At 47.1% G+C, this 15,386-nt stretch overlaps 1 non-coding gene across 1 annotated transcript; it reads left to right on the top strand.

The window, feature by feature from the left end:
* The first annotated feature begins 1,718 nt into the window (after positions 1–1,718).
* trnah-aug (transfer RNA histidin (anticodon AUG)) lies at positions 1,719–1,791 on the top strand. Its single transcript has one exon. It is a non-coding gene; the product is annotated as a tRNA-His (tRNA).
* Positions 1,792–15,386: the final 13,595 nt, after the last annotated feature.

The following is a 15,386-nucleotide window of genomic DNA, read 5'->3' as shown; positions in this document are numbered from 1 at the left end:
ATCCCAGGAGTGTCCGGGGATTTCCAGCAATTAAAGATCGATCTCCGAGATCCATAGCCACAAATAAACCCTGTAGAAAAAGAAAATTTCAGAACATTAAAAGTCATTCTGAGTGGGATTTTTCTCAGATATCGGCAAAGGCCGATGTTGGGCGGGAAAACCAATGCCAGGGCAACTTTCTCCATCATATAGTGAGGACATTGAGAAAAAGACTTGAAAGTGTGGATCCTATGAGGTAACACTGGTGGTCGGCCTCTGATTCACCCTCCCCAAAAACTCAAATAGATGAGTTAAATGCAATTTCCCTTTCACAAAACCATGTTGACTCTGCCTGATCACATTATGATTTTCTAAATATCCTTTGCTAAATAAAGGTGTGCTACATTTGCTGTTTTGCAATCTGGTTTGAACGCATGTCCCCAAAGCTTAGCCTGCATTTCTACATTCCTAGTCCGGTTTGACACAGTGGTTCACACCGCTGCCTCACAGCGCCAGGGACCCGGATTCGATTCCCGGCTTGGGTCACTGTCTGTGTGGAGTTTGCACATTCTCCCCGTGTCTGCGTGTGTTTCCTCTGGGTGCTCTGGTTTCCTCCACAGTCCAAAAGACGCACTGGTTAGGTACATTGGCCGTGCTAAATTCGCCCTCTGTGTACCCAAACAGGCAATTAGGGGATTTTCACTTGCAATGTTAATGTAAGCCTGCTTGTGACACGAACAACTTAAGACGCTCGATGATGGGGACAGCCTCTGATTCACCCACCCTGCCAGCAACTCAGACACTCGCTGTTGAAGGGGCACCATTTTTAAGGCCACCCCAGCGCACAGTGAGCAAATCAGTTCACCCAGGTGCACCCCCTGCCCCTCCTCACCCAGGCACTATGCTGGCACTCCCACACCCCTGGTCCACCCCACCCTCTTGCGCTACACACTGGCATCAATGCACCGTACACTGAACATTGGGAAACATGGCCTGTCACTGATGGGGAAAAGGGAGCAATCCCGGTGCTTTCCCATTCCGTGAGCTGTGACTTTGTCCACCTCACGATATGTTCCATTCCCGTCGCCGAACCCACCCAACACAATGGGAATGGAAAATCCCAGTCCCCGGGCACAATCTTATCCGCCTCTCACGCCACTCTCCCGCTGCAGCGAAGTCGGAAAATCTGGAGCCCAGCCAAATCTCCATTCGCCGCGGCGGGATGGGAAAATGCTGCCAGAGTGAACTGTGGTAAGATCCCAGCCCCTGTGTTTTCCTTCCTTCTTTGTTTAGCACTTGTTAAAATAATGAGGATGGGGCAAAAGACAATCTGACAAAGAATTGATTTTTGATTTGATTTGATTTATTGTCACTTGTGATAACAATAAATAAACTTTTAAAAAATATATCAGTACGCCAGGCTCTCCCCCAGGTCATTAATATCCAATTTGGAAAGGACATCTGGAGGCTCCCTTTCCTCACACAGTCCAATGGTTTGTAGCTCAGGTGGATTGGCCATGCGACATTGCCCCTTAATGTCCCAAGAGATGTAGGTTCAGAGGATTAGCCATGGTAAATGCCACGGGATGCATCCTGTCAGCATTCACTCTGTCTGGTTACCTCAGGATGTTATATGATTCAATAAGATTACCTCTCATTCGCCAAAACTCCAATCGGTACAGGCCCAATGTCGAATCCACGCAGAAAGAGAGAAGGAAAGAAATCAAATTTCTGGAGCAGTCCCAGTGGCCTAATGGATAAGGCACTGGCCTATGGCACCAGGGGCTGTGGGTTCAAGCCCCACCTGGGGTGAAGCAAGTTTAGTCCTGTAAATAAGTGCCTGAGCACCTTGCAGAAGCATTGCTGTATCCTGTGACAGGCGGCTCATTTCTTGGGGCAGCATGGTGGCATAATGGTTGGCGCTGCTGCCTCACAACACCAGGTTCAATTCCCAGCTTGGTTGAATGCCTGTGTGGAATTTGCACGTTTTCCCCGTGTCCGTGTGGATTTCCTGCGGGTGCTCTGGTTTCCTCCCACAGACCAAAGATGTGCAGGTTAGGTGCATTGGTCTTGCTAAATTGCCCCTTAATGTCCCGGGATGTGTAGGTAAGGGATTAGCAGGGTTAATATGTGGGGTTATGGGAATAGGGCCAAGGTGGGATTGTAGTTGATGCAGGGCGGCACGGTAGCACAGTGGTTAGCACTGCTGCTTCACAGCTCCAGGGTCCCGGGTTCGATTCCCGGCTCGGGCCACTGTCTGTGTGGAGTTTGCACATTCTCCTCGTGTCTGCGTGGGTTTCTTCCGGGTGCTCCGGTTTCCTCCCACAGTCCAAAGATGTGCGGGTTAGGTTGATTGGCCAGGTTAAAAATTGCCCCTTAGAGTCCTGGGATGCGTAGGTTAGAGGGATTAGCGGGTAAATATGTGGGGGTAGGGCCTGGGTGGGATTGTGGTCGGTGCAGACTCGATGGGCCGAATGACCTCCTTCTGCACTGTAGGGTTCTATGATTCTCAGCATCTATGCACATAAACCGGCTGTTCTTGCACACTCTTCAGAACTGTGCACTCTATTTCACTTCTCTTTTCTGCCAAAATGCTTACACTTCACGATATGAAATTGCATCTGCCCCTGGCCTGCCCACTCTACTCACCTATCTATACCTTGTTGCAGTTGGCTGGCATCATTCTCGCTGTGCCACACTCCTAGTTTGGTATTTTTCTATTTACTCTCCCATGGTTTGTGGGTCAAGTGTTTATTCCTATCCATAATTATCCTTCATCAGTACCAAGCACATTGCTGTGGATCTGGAGTCACGTGTAGGCAGATTTTCTCCCTAGCGGACATCACTGAACCAACGGAGTCTTTACGACAATCGATCATGGTTTTGTGGTATCATTCGAATTTTTATTCCAGATTTTTATTCAACTCAAGTTTCAACACCAGCTGTGGTCGAATTCGAACCCGAGTCCCAGAGCATTATCATGAGTTACTGTATGAATAATCCCAGGACAGGTACAGCACGGGGTTAGATACAGAGTAAAGCTCCTTCGACACTGTCCCCATCAAACACTCCCAGGACAGGTACAGCACGGGGTTAGATACAGAGTAAAGCTCCTTCGACACTGTCCCCATCAAACACTCCCAGGACAGGTACAGCACGGGGTTAGATACAGAGTAAAGCTCCCTCTACACTGTCCCCCATCAAACACTCCCAGGACAGGTACAGCACAGGGTTAGATACAGAGTAAAGCTCCCTCTACACTGTCCCCATCAAATACTCCCAGGACAGGTACAGCACAGGGTTAGATACAGAGTAAAGCTCCCTCTACACTGTCCCCCATCAAACACTCCCAGGACAGGTACAGCACGGGGTTAGATACAGAGTAAAGCTCCCTGTACACTGCCCCCATCAAACACTCCCAGGACAGGTAGAGCACGGGGTTAGATACAGTGTAAAGTTCCCTCTACACTGTCCCCATCAAACACTCCCAGGACAGGTACAGCACGGGGTTAGATACAGAGTAAAGCTCCCTCTACACTGTCCCCATCAAACACTCCCAGGACAGGTACAGCAGAAGTTGGGTATAAAGATAAACCTCTTCTACACAATGCTGTTGTCCAAACCGTACATTAACCTCAGTATAGCTCCCTCAATGGAGTCACAGAGACAATTCCATTGCAAACACCAGGAACTGTAAGTTTTTAATTGCTCCTTATAGCTTTATCCCAATCAGTAAAGGTTCAGTGTGGTGGATTTGTACATTTTGGGAGAACGGTGCCCCTGACCCAAGCTCTCAACTTCCCCTCACCAGTAGCATGTGGGAATGAACCTTTTGGCCAGAGTCTAAGAATGCAAACCCTGGAGGCTGAGGGGTGAAGGAGCAGCCCATTGGACACAGAGCCAAGTCACACAAGGCTTGTGAACACAAGCTCACATTCTCCTGTCCGACTGCAAGATTCCAGGAGCTCGACTTTCCGTCAGGCCGCAGCCATCTCACGCTGAGACCAAACAAGGGATAAAATGTGGCTGCGGAGGAAGATTACAGAGGCCCTGAGAAGGAAGTGTAATAAATAGCCTCCAGCTCCAGTGCAATATTCCGGGCTTTTCCACTTCTAATGTCTATTTGTGAAGGGTATAGATCTCCTCTTTCTGAGTCTGGCATTTTGCTGAAACCACTTCCCCATCTGATCATTGTTTTTTTTTAATCCTTACATGTGTAGCACAGTTAATTTGAATCATTGAATCCCTCCAGTACAGAAGGAGGCCATTCAGCCCATAGAGTCTGCACCGACCACAATGCCACCCAGGCCCTATCCCCACAACCCCATATATTTGACCTGCTGGTCCTCCTGACACTAAGGGGCAATTCAGCATGGCTGAATTACCCATTTTATACTTCATCTGCCATCTATTGTCCATTTACTCAACTTGTCTAAATCACCTTGAAGTTTCTCAATATCCACCGCACAACTTCCCACCAAGTTTTGTCTCATCAGCAAACATGGAAATATTACTTTTAGTTCCCTCGTCCAAATGATTGTTAATAGCTGGCACCCAAGCACTAATCGCTCTGGGACTCCACTGGTCACTGCATGTCCCTTCGAAAAAGACCTATTTATTCCTCTGTTTCCTCTCTGCTAGCCAATTTTCAATCCATGCCAATATCCTCCCCCTCAATCTCATGCACTTTCATTTTGCACACTAATCCCTTGTGTGGACTTTATCAAAATCCAAATATATCACCTCCACAGGTTCACCTCTAGCTACTAGTTACATCCTCAAAAAACTCCAGTAGGTTTATCAAACAATAATCCCCTTTCATAAATCCCTGGTGACTTTGTTTCCTTCTGCTGATATGGGACCTTGGGTTTCATAAATAGAAATATTGAGTATAAAAACAGGGAGGTTATGCTGAACCTTTCTAAAGGTTCTGGTTGGGCCACGGCTAGACAATTACATCCAGTTGCATCCAAGCAAAGCAGATTGTCATCGATTTCAGGAAGCGTAAAGGAGAACATGCCCCTGTCTACATCAGCCGCGACGAAGTAGAAATCATCAAAAGCTTCAAGCTTATAGGTGTCCAGATCACCAACAACCTGCCCTGGTCCCCCCCATGCTGACACTATAGTTAAGAAAGCCCACCAATGCCTTACTTTCTCAGAAGACTGAGGAAATTTGGCATGTCAGCTATGACTCTCATCAACTTTTACAGATGCACCATAGAAAGCATTCTTTCTGGATGTATCACAGCTTGGTGTGGCTCCTGCTCTGCCCAAGACCACAAGGAACTACAAAGGGTCATGAACGTAGCCCAATCTATCACACAAACCAGCCTCCCATCCATTGACTCTGTCTACACTTCCCGCTGCCTCAGCAAAGCAGCCAGCATATTTAAGGACCCCACGCACCCCGGACATTCTCTCTTCCACCTTCTTCCGTTGGGAAAAAGATACAAAAGTCTGAGGTCACGCACTAACCGACTCAAAAACAGCTTCCTCCCTGCTGTCACCAGACTTTTAAGAACATAAGAACATAAGAAATAGGAGCAGGAGTAGGCCATCTAGCCCCTCGAGCCTACCCCGCCATTCAATAAGATCATGGCTGATCTGAAGTGGATCAGTTCCACTTACCCGCCTGCTCCCCATAACCCTTAATTCCCTTATCGATCAGAAATCCATCTATCCGTGACTTAAACATATTCAACGAGGTAGCCTTCACCACTTTTGAATGGATCTACCTTGCATTAAGTTGATCTTTCTCTACACCCTAGCTATGACTGTAACACTACGTTCTGCATTCTCTCCTTTCCTTCTCTATGAACAGTATGTTTTGTCTGTATAGCATGCAAGAAACAATACTTTTCAATGTATGTTAATACATGTGACAATAATAAATCAATTCAAATCAGTTCTGGACACCATACATTTGGAACGATTGTGGGTTCTTGGGAGACGATTTACCAAAATGGTTCCAGGGATGATAAAGCTCAGCTTCAAGGTTATCAGATCATAGAATCCCTACAGTGGAGAAGGAGGCCATTTGGCCCATCGAGTCTGCACTAACGCTCCAACAGAGCATCTTACCTTGACCCACCATATCCCCGTGACCCCATGCATTTATCATTAAGGTACATATCTTGGACACCAAGGGGCAATTTAGCATGGCGAATCCACCTAACCTGCACATCTATCGGATTGTGGGAGGAAACCAGGGGACCTGGAGGAAACCCACTCAGACATGGGGAGAATGTGCAAACTCCACACACAAGGTTGGGTTGTGGACGTTGGAGTTCTTCTTGGAACAAGGGAGTTTGGAGGAGATTTGGATAACGTAGACAGGAGAAAAAATCATTCCTGATGGTAATAGGACTAGGAGACATGGATTTAATGTTCTGGGATGCAGGGGGAATGCGAAGAAGAGTTCTTCTACACAGTGAGTGGTAATGAGCTGGAACTCGCTGCCTTGAAGGGCGGTGGAGGTGGAGACATCAATGATTGCAAATGAAATTGGATGGGCATTTGAAGGCAGTAAACTTACAGGAGCTACGGGCAGGAAATGGGACTGACTGGATTGCTCCTTGGAGAGCTAGCATGGGCGCGATGGGCCTGATGGCCTTATTCTGTGCCCAACTCTGGATGACTCTTTAGGATTCCACGCAGGATGGAGATCCGATAATATTTCACTCCTTCATTTCTGAAGCCTATCCATGAAGAATGACCAAGATGATCTCGTGCTGGGCTGCAGTGTGGGACATCCAACCTCAGCAACAATCAGGCCCACAAGCAAGAGAGGAAGCTGGGAAAATTAAATGTCTGATAAAGGGGAGGCTGTGGCCAAGTGGTATTATCGCTAGTCTATTAATCCAGAAACTGGGCTAATGGTCTGGGGACCTGGGTTCGAATCCCACCATGGCAGATGGTGGAAGTTGAATTCAATAAAAGAAACCTGGAATTATGAATCAACTGATGACCATGAAACCATTGTCGATTGTTGGAAAAACTCATCTGGTTCACTAACATCCTTTAGGGAAGGAAATCTGCCGTCCTTACCTGGTCTGGCCTACATGAGACTCCAGAGCCGCAACAATGCGGTTGACTCTCAACTGCCCTCTGAAACTGCCTATCCAAGAGCAACTAGGGATGGGCAATAAATGCTGGTCAGCCAGGGATGCCCATGTCCCATGAATGAATAAAACAAAATGTTTATTTGGCATCAGTAGACAACTCAGAGCAGGCGACAAAGAGCAGTATTACAGAATAATGGAACCAGGAGGTGCTGTCTGCTGAACATTACTAAGTCCAGGTAGTGCAAAGGGTTCATGTTAAATCAGAGAAATCCTACAGTGCAGAAGGAGGCCATTCGGCCCATCGAGTCTGCACCGACAACAATCCCATCCAGGCCGTATCCCCATAACCTCACATATTTACCCTGCTAATCCCTCTAACCTACAAATCCAGGGACACGAAGGGGCAGCTTAGCATGGCCAATGCACTTAACCCGCACATCTTTGGAGTGTGGGAGGAAACCGGAGCACCCGGAGGAAACCCACGCAGACACGGGGAGAACGTGCAGACTCCGCACAGAGAGTGATCCAAGCCAGGAATCGAACCCAGCTTCCTGGAGCTGTGAAGCAGCAGTTCTAACCACTGTGCTACCGTGCCGCCCCTACATCATCAGCGATGTAAGCTTACATGAAAACAAAGTATGCAGAGAGATATTTCTATGTGAAGTCTCGTGCTCAGCCTTGCCCTGTACATAGTCAGTAGAATGTTCAATAAAAGGTTGAGTTTAACTTGCCCCCAGCAGTGCCCATCAATCCTGACCAAGGACAACCTCAATCAAGATCAAGATCTGCAGCCCCTCAGCCTTGCTCTGCTGTGAGAGTGTCCAGAGACTCAAAGAATTTTGTGAAATAACCACCATTGGACCTACTATTTCCAGGGCCACTTCCTTAAATACTCCGCGATGAAGATTATCAGGACCTCTGGGTCTGTACACGTTGGAGTTTAGAAGGGTGAGGGGGGATCTTATTGAAACTTACAGGATACTGCGAGGCCTGGATAGAGTGGACGTGGAGAGGATGTTTCCACTAGTAGGAAAAACTAGAACCAGAGGGCACAACCTCAGGCTAAAGGGCCAATCCTTTAAAGCAGAGATGAGGACTTTCATAGAGTTTCATAGAAACCCTACAAGTACAGAAGGAGGCCATTCAGCCCATCGAGTCAGTACCGAACATAATCCCACCCAGGCCCTAATCCTGTAATATTTACCCTGCTAATCCCCCTCCCCCCACTATGGACAATTTAGCATGGACAATGCACCTAACTTGCACATCTTTGGAGTGTGGGAGGAAACCAGAACACCCGAAGGAAACCCACGCAGACATGGGGAGAATGTGCAAACTCCACACAGACAGTGACCTGAGTCCAGAATTGAACCCGGGTCCCTGACACTGTGAGGCAGCAATGCCAACCACTGTGCTACCGTGCTGCCCAAACCACTGTGCCACCGTGCCACCCATGGTGACACAGTACAAAGCCACGGAGAAGGAATTTCTTCAGCCAGAGAGTGGTGAATCTGTGGAACTCTTTGCCACAGAAGGCTGTAAAGGCCAGGTCATTGAGTGTCTTTAAGACAGATAGATAGGTTCTTGATTTATAAGGTGATCCGGGATTATGGGGAAAAGGCAGGAGAATGGGGATGAGAAAAATATCAGCCATGATTGAATGGCAGGACAGACTCAATGGGCCGAATGGCCTAATTCTGCTCCTATGTCTTATGGTCTTATGACCTAAGATCCACAACGATGATAACGGATGGGATAGCAGAAAGGAAGACACAAATAGCACAGAGTTAAGAGCCCAGAGAGTAGAAAAAGCAGCAGGAGAAGGAAAGAGTGGGAAAAATGCCAAGAGAACTCAAAGACTGAAGGTCAAGGGACATTTGACTGCTACATTTCAGTACAAAGGAAGGAAAATCACAGTAACATTGTACACGATCCAAAATCAAGAGCATTCACCATGGAGCCAAGAAGCTTGCACAGTACAACAACTCAACTATAAAGTAGATCAGGGGAGACAGTGGCGCAGTGGTATTGTCACTGGACTAATAATCCAGAGATCTAGGACAAAGAACAAAGAACAAAGAACAGTACAGCACAGGAAATAGGCCCTTCGGCCCTCCAAGCCCGTGCCGCTCCTAGGTCCAACTAGACCATTCGTTTGTATCCCTCCATTCCCAGGCCGCTCATGTGACAAAAAGAACAAAGACAACAAAAAAAACCAAGATAATTTATCCCAGAGAAGCAGGAATGAAGGCTGATCCTTCAGTGGGAGATAAAGAGTAATGTAAATAATGTATTTGATAAAGTTAGAGACTTGGGGGAGATGTAGTGCACACGGGTTCATGTTAAATATGTAACTAGACTGTCTACATCATCAGTGATGTAAGATCACATGAAAACAAAGTACGTTGTGAGATAGTTTGATGTGAAGCCGCGTACTAAGCCTTCTCCTTTACATAGTTAATAGAATGTTCAATCAAAGGCAAAGGGGAATGACATGGCACAGTGGTATTATCGCTAAACTATTAATCCAGAAACTCAGCTAATGTTCCAGTTCGAATCCCGCCACGGCAGTTGGTGGAATTTGAATTCAATTAAACAAAATATCTGGAATTAAGAATCGACTGATGACCATGAAACCATTGTCGATTGTCGGAAAAACCCAACTGGTTCATTAATGTCCTTTAGGGAAAGAAATCTGCCGTCCTTACCTGGTCTGGCCTACATGTAACTCTAGAGCCACGGCAATGACTCGCAACTGCCCTCTGGCAACTCGGGATGGGCAATAAATGCAATAAATCCGGACGACTGGCCCGGATGGGGTACCCGGACGAGCACTCAGATCCAGCGCGGATCAGCTGGCAGGGGTATTCACAGACATCTTCCACCTCTCCCTTTACAACAATCTGAGGTCCCCATCTGCTTCAGGAAGATGGCCATCATCCCGGTACCTAAGAAAAACCAAGCAGCGTGCCTTAATGACTATCGGCCGGTGGCTTTGACATCCATCATTATGAAGTGCTTCGAAAGGTTAGTCATGGCACGAATCAATTCCAGCCTCCCGGACTACCTGGATCCACTCCAGTTTGCCTACCACCGCAACAGGTCCACACCAGACGCCATCTCCCTGACCCTGCACTCAACCCTGGAACACCTAGATAACAAGGACACCTATGTCAGACTCCTATTTATTGACCATAGCTCAGCCTTCAACACTATTATTCCCACAAAACTCAACTCCAAACTCCATGGCCTGGACCTCGGCACCTCCCTCTGCGACTGGATCCTGAACTTCCTAACTCACAGACACCAGTCAGTAAGGATAGGCAACAACACCTCTTCCACGATCATCCTCAACACCGGTGCCCCACAAGGCTGTGTTCTCAGCTCCCTACTATACTCCTTATACACCTATGACTGTGTGGCCAAATTCCCCTCCAACTCGATTTTCAAGTTTGCTGATGACACCACCGTAGTGGGTCGGATCTCAAACAATGATGAGACAGAGTACAGGAATGAGATAGAGAATCTGGTGAACTGGTGCGGCAACAATAATCTCTCCCTCAATGTCAACAAAATGAAGGAGATTGTCATCGACTTCAGGAAGCGAAAAGAAGAACATGCCCCTGTCTTAATCAATGGGGACGAAGTAGAAAGAGTCGAGAGCTTCAAGTATTTAGGTGTCCCGATCTCCAACAACCTGTCCTGGTCCCCCCATGCCGACACTATAGTTAAGAAAGCCCTCAAAGGCCTCTACTTTCTTAGAAGACTAAGGAAACTTGGCATGTCAGCTACGACTCTCACCAACTTTTACAGATGCACCATAGAAAGCATTCTTTCTGGTTGTATCACAACTTGGTATGGCTCCTGCTCTGCCCAAGACCGCAAGGAACTACAAAAGGTCGTGAATGTAGCCCAATCCATCACGCAAACCAGCCTCCCATCCACTGACTCTGTCTACAATTCCCACTGCCTCAGCAAAGCAGCCAGCATAATTAAGGACGCCACGCACGCCAGACATACTCTCTTCCACCTTCTTCCGTTGGGAAAAAGATACAAAAGTCTGAGGTCACGTACCAACCGACTCAAGAACAGCTTCTTCCCTGCTGCTGTCAGACTTTTGAATGGACTTACCTTGCATTAAGTTGATCTTTCTCTGCATCCTAGCTATGACTGTACCACTGCATTCTGCACTCGCTCCTTTCCTTCTCTATGAACGGTATGTTTTGTCTGTATAGAGCGCAAGAAACAATACTTTTCACTGGGTTAATACATGTGACAATAATAAATCAAAGCAAATCAAAGCTGTTTTTCAAACCTTTATTGAGTACATGCAGGTAGATCACACTTCAGTGAAAGGTGCTATGCCTCTACTTTCTCAGAAGACTAAGGAAATTCAGCGTGAAAGGTGCTATGGAAATGTTGGTTCCTTCTTTTCCATCCAACCGGACAAGCTGCCATGACATTGGTTCAACAATTTGCCCAGAGAACTGCAGCTCGGACAATGCAGGAGTATCTCAGAACAAACCTCTCAGTGCCAGTCTAGATATGTACTCAGGTAAGGAGCTTGAACCATTGGCCTTCCCACCAGGAGACATGAATGCCGGCTGACCATAGAATCATAGAATCTACAGTGCAGAAGGAGGCCATTTGGCCCATCAACTGGGCACTGACCACAATCACACCCAGGCCCTATCCCCATATCCCCATTCATTTACCCTAGCTAGTCCCTCTGACACTAAGGGGCAATTTAGCATGGCTAATCCACCTAACTTGCACGTCTTTCGGACTGTGGGAGGAAACCGGAGCACCCGGAGGAAACCCACGCAGACACGGGGAGAACGTACAGATTCCACACAGCCAGTGACCCAAGCCGGGAATCGAACCTGGGTCCCTGGCGCTGTGAGGCTAACCACTGTGCCATCATGCCACGCTAATGATGCATGAGGACACGCAGTGACAGAGAGGGGACGGAGAGACGGAATCTCGGGAAAGGCCATCGAGCTGAATCTCTCTATGATTGTTTTTGAAATATGAATGAATGCCAGTAAATGCTCACCAATCAGAGAGCGAGAGAATCCTACAGGGACATCCCTGACTGTGAAGGAGTTCCAGTAATTGTTCACATGCAAAGAGACTCATGCATGAGTGCGTCGGAATCTTCAATGGTAGGACTGGAAAAAAGGAAAAATTCCCCCTGCAGTTTCCAGCCTCTGATTGCTCTGTTGGGCAAGACTTTGGTTCCAAGTTCAGCTCAGGGTCATTGGCACACCCAACACATAAAATCCTTTCTTTATTTTGTGTGTGTGAGTGCGCACAATATGCTTCAGTGCTTGGGAAAATGCAATCATAATAATTCAGCATTCAGTACATGTGCAAGAAAATAATTGGAACAACGTGTCTGGGTCCCTGCAGGCCCAGTCCCAGGCTCTCCTTGCAAACATCTGCTGCTGGAATACCCAAAGAATTTTGGCAATGCCAATCTGTCGGCAGCCACGATGGAAGCCTCCCCTCGTACACACAAACTGAGTCTTCACCAAGCAATCACCGCACACAGGAAAAAAGTCAGCTTTGGCATTTTTTTTCATCAGTGATCGCTGGGGTGTGGGAGTCGATTGCACGGCCATTTCATAGAATCATAGGATCTCTACAGTGCAGAAGGAGGCCATTTTGCCCATCGGGTATGTACCAACTCTCTCTGACAGAGTACCTTACTCAGGTCCTTTCCCCCGACTATACTCCTTATGACTGTGCGGCCAAATTCCCCTCCAATTCGATTTTCAAGTTTGCTGATGACACCACCGTAGTGGGTCGGATCTCAAACAATGATGAGACAGAGTACAGGAATGAGATAGAGAATCTGGTGAACTGGTGCGGCAACAAAATCTCTCCCTCAATGTCAACAAAACAAAGGAGCTAGTCATTGACTTCAGGAAGCGTAAAGGAGAACATGCCCCTGTCTACATCAATGGGGACGAAGTAGAAATGGTCGAGAGCTTCAAGTTTCTAGATCCAGATCACCAACAACCTGTCCTGGTCCCTCCACGCCAGTGCTATAGTTAAGAAAGCCCACCAATGCCTCAAGGAAATTTGGCATATCAGCCAAGACCCTCACCAACTTTAACAGATGCACCATAGAAAGAACATAAGATCTAGGAGCAGGAATAGGCCATTTGGCCCCTCGAGCCTGCTCCGCCCTTCAATAAGATCATGGCTGATGTTTTACCAAAAGAGAAAACGCTGGAAAATCTCAGCAGGTCTGGCAGCATCTGTGAGGAGAGAAAAGAGCTGACGTTTGGAGTCCAGATGATCCTTTGTCAAAGCTAAAAGGCAGAGAAAGTGGGAGATATTTGTACTGTAGCGTGAGGGAATGAAAGATGAGTCGGAGCCACAAAAATGAGGGGAAAGTCTAAGAGGTCTTAATGGCAGACCATAGGAAGAATAGAAGGTGTGAATGGCCAAACGGCAGAGAAGCTAAAATCAGAGGGTAAACTGTGACAGATGAAGATGTGGGGGGAAGGGAAAGAAGGGCGGGAGAGAGGTAAAGAACAAAGAAAATTACAGCACAGGAACAGGCCCTTCGGCCCTCCAAGCCTGCACCGACCATGCTGCCTGACTGAACTAAAACCCCCTACCCTTCCAGGGCCATATCCCTCTATTCCCATCCTATTCATGCATTTGTCAAGACGCCCCTTAAAAGTCACTATCGTATCTGCTTCCACTACCTCCCCCGACAGCGAGTTACAAGCACCCACCACCCTCCATGTCAAAAATCTGCCTCGTACATTGATGCGCATCAATTGAACACGAGGCACGAAGCTTCGGTAACAGAAGGCTTTTATTGTCTAACAATGGAACTAATAGAACGTAAACACACTATCCCAGACTGACGAGGTCCCGCCCGAGCAGGGGGTCTTATACCTCTCCCAGGAGGCGGAGCCCGACTGGGATGTGCCACAACAGTAACAACCACAGGTGTATTAATCCCACCCTAGCCCAACAACAACATTAGAACAATCCCACAGTGGGAACACCCGAGCCCAACAACAACATTAGAACAATCCCACAGTTGGAACCAACGATGGTTCACCACATACATCTCCTTTAAACCTTGCCCCTCGCACCTTAAACCTGTGCCCCCTCGTAATTGACTCTTCCACCCTGGGAAAAAGTTTCCGACTATCCACTCTGTCCATGCCTCTCATAATCTTGTAGACTTCTATCAGGTCGCCCCTCAACCTCCGTCGTTCCAGTGAGAACTGCTTGAATGGATCTCATTGAGATAGGTGAGCAGTTAAGAATTGTATCTTGTCATGTTTAAGTATTGGTCAACTATTGCAAGACATGGTGACTTCAGCCCAGCAGCAAAAAGATAGTCTCAAGTATATCCCACCTCCACAATGCCAGTGCCAAGAGGGAGCTCGACATCTCCTTGAATGGCCAGGATCACAAACATCCCATTTATCTCGGTGCTACCATTGACCCAACACTGACATACAAGGGGGAGGCGACGGCCTCGTGGTATTATCGCTTGACTATTAATCCAGAAGCTCAGCGAATGTTCTGGGGACCCGGGTTCGAATCCCGCCACGGCAGATGGTAGAATTTGAATTCAATAAAAAAGAATCTGGAATTAAGAATTTAGATGACTATGAAACCATTATCGATTGTTGGAAAAACCCACCTGGTTCACGAATGTCCTTTAGGGAAGGAAATCTGCCGTTCTTACCTGGCCTACAAGTTACTCCAGACCCACAACAATGTGGTTGACTCTCAACTGCCATCCAAGGGCAACTAGGGATGGGTAATAAATGCTGGCCCAGCCAGCGACACCCATGTCCCACAAATGAATAAAAAATACAAAAAAACACGTCATATAGTAATTCCGGTCTTTAGTAGACCATCATTGACCACCTGTTTTCCCTTTGATGTAACTATAGCATTTCTTCTTATTGATTTTGAACTCCCTTGCAAGTTTCCTTTCCTAATCCCTTTGAGGAGCTCTGAGACGGTTTATGGTCATTTGCTGGTCTTTGTATCTTTCCCATTTGACAGGACCTGTGCTTTTTAATGCATTTTTATAAGCACTTTCATTTAGTTTTATGCTGTCCCTTATCTCTTTAGTTGTGCTTTGCCTTCTCAGAGATATAAATTGGTTCAGTTTATCAGACACAGTAACTTCACTGCAGTAAGCCGACTTGTGACAATAATAAATAAACTTTAAACAAGAACAAGGGGTGAGGTCCTAAAAGCAGAAGATAGGGAGTTAGGAAGTAAGTTGAAAAGTAGGACCCCAAAAATAATGATCTCAGGATTACTACCAGTGCCACATGCTAGTCAGAGC

Source organism: Mustelus asterias, chromosome 1, assembly GCF_964213995.1.
Source record: "Mustelus asterias chromosome 1, sMusAst1.hap1.1, whole genome shotgun sequence".
NCBI classification, from domain to species: Eukaryota; Metazoa; Chordata; class Chondrichthyes; order Carcharhiniformes; family Triakidae; genus Mustelus; species Mustelus asterias.
The sequence above is the reverse complement of the archived record's forward strand: the minus strand, read 5'-3'. Positions and strand labels throughout refer to the sequence as shown.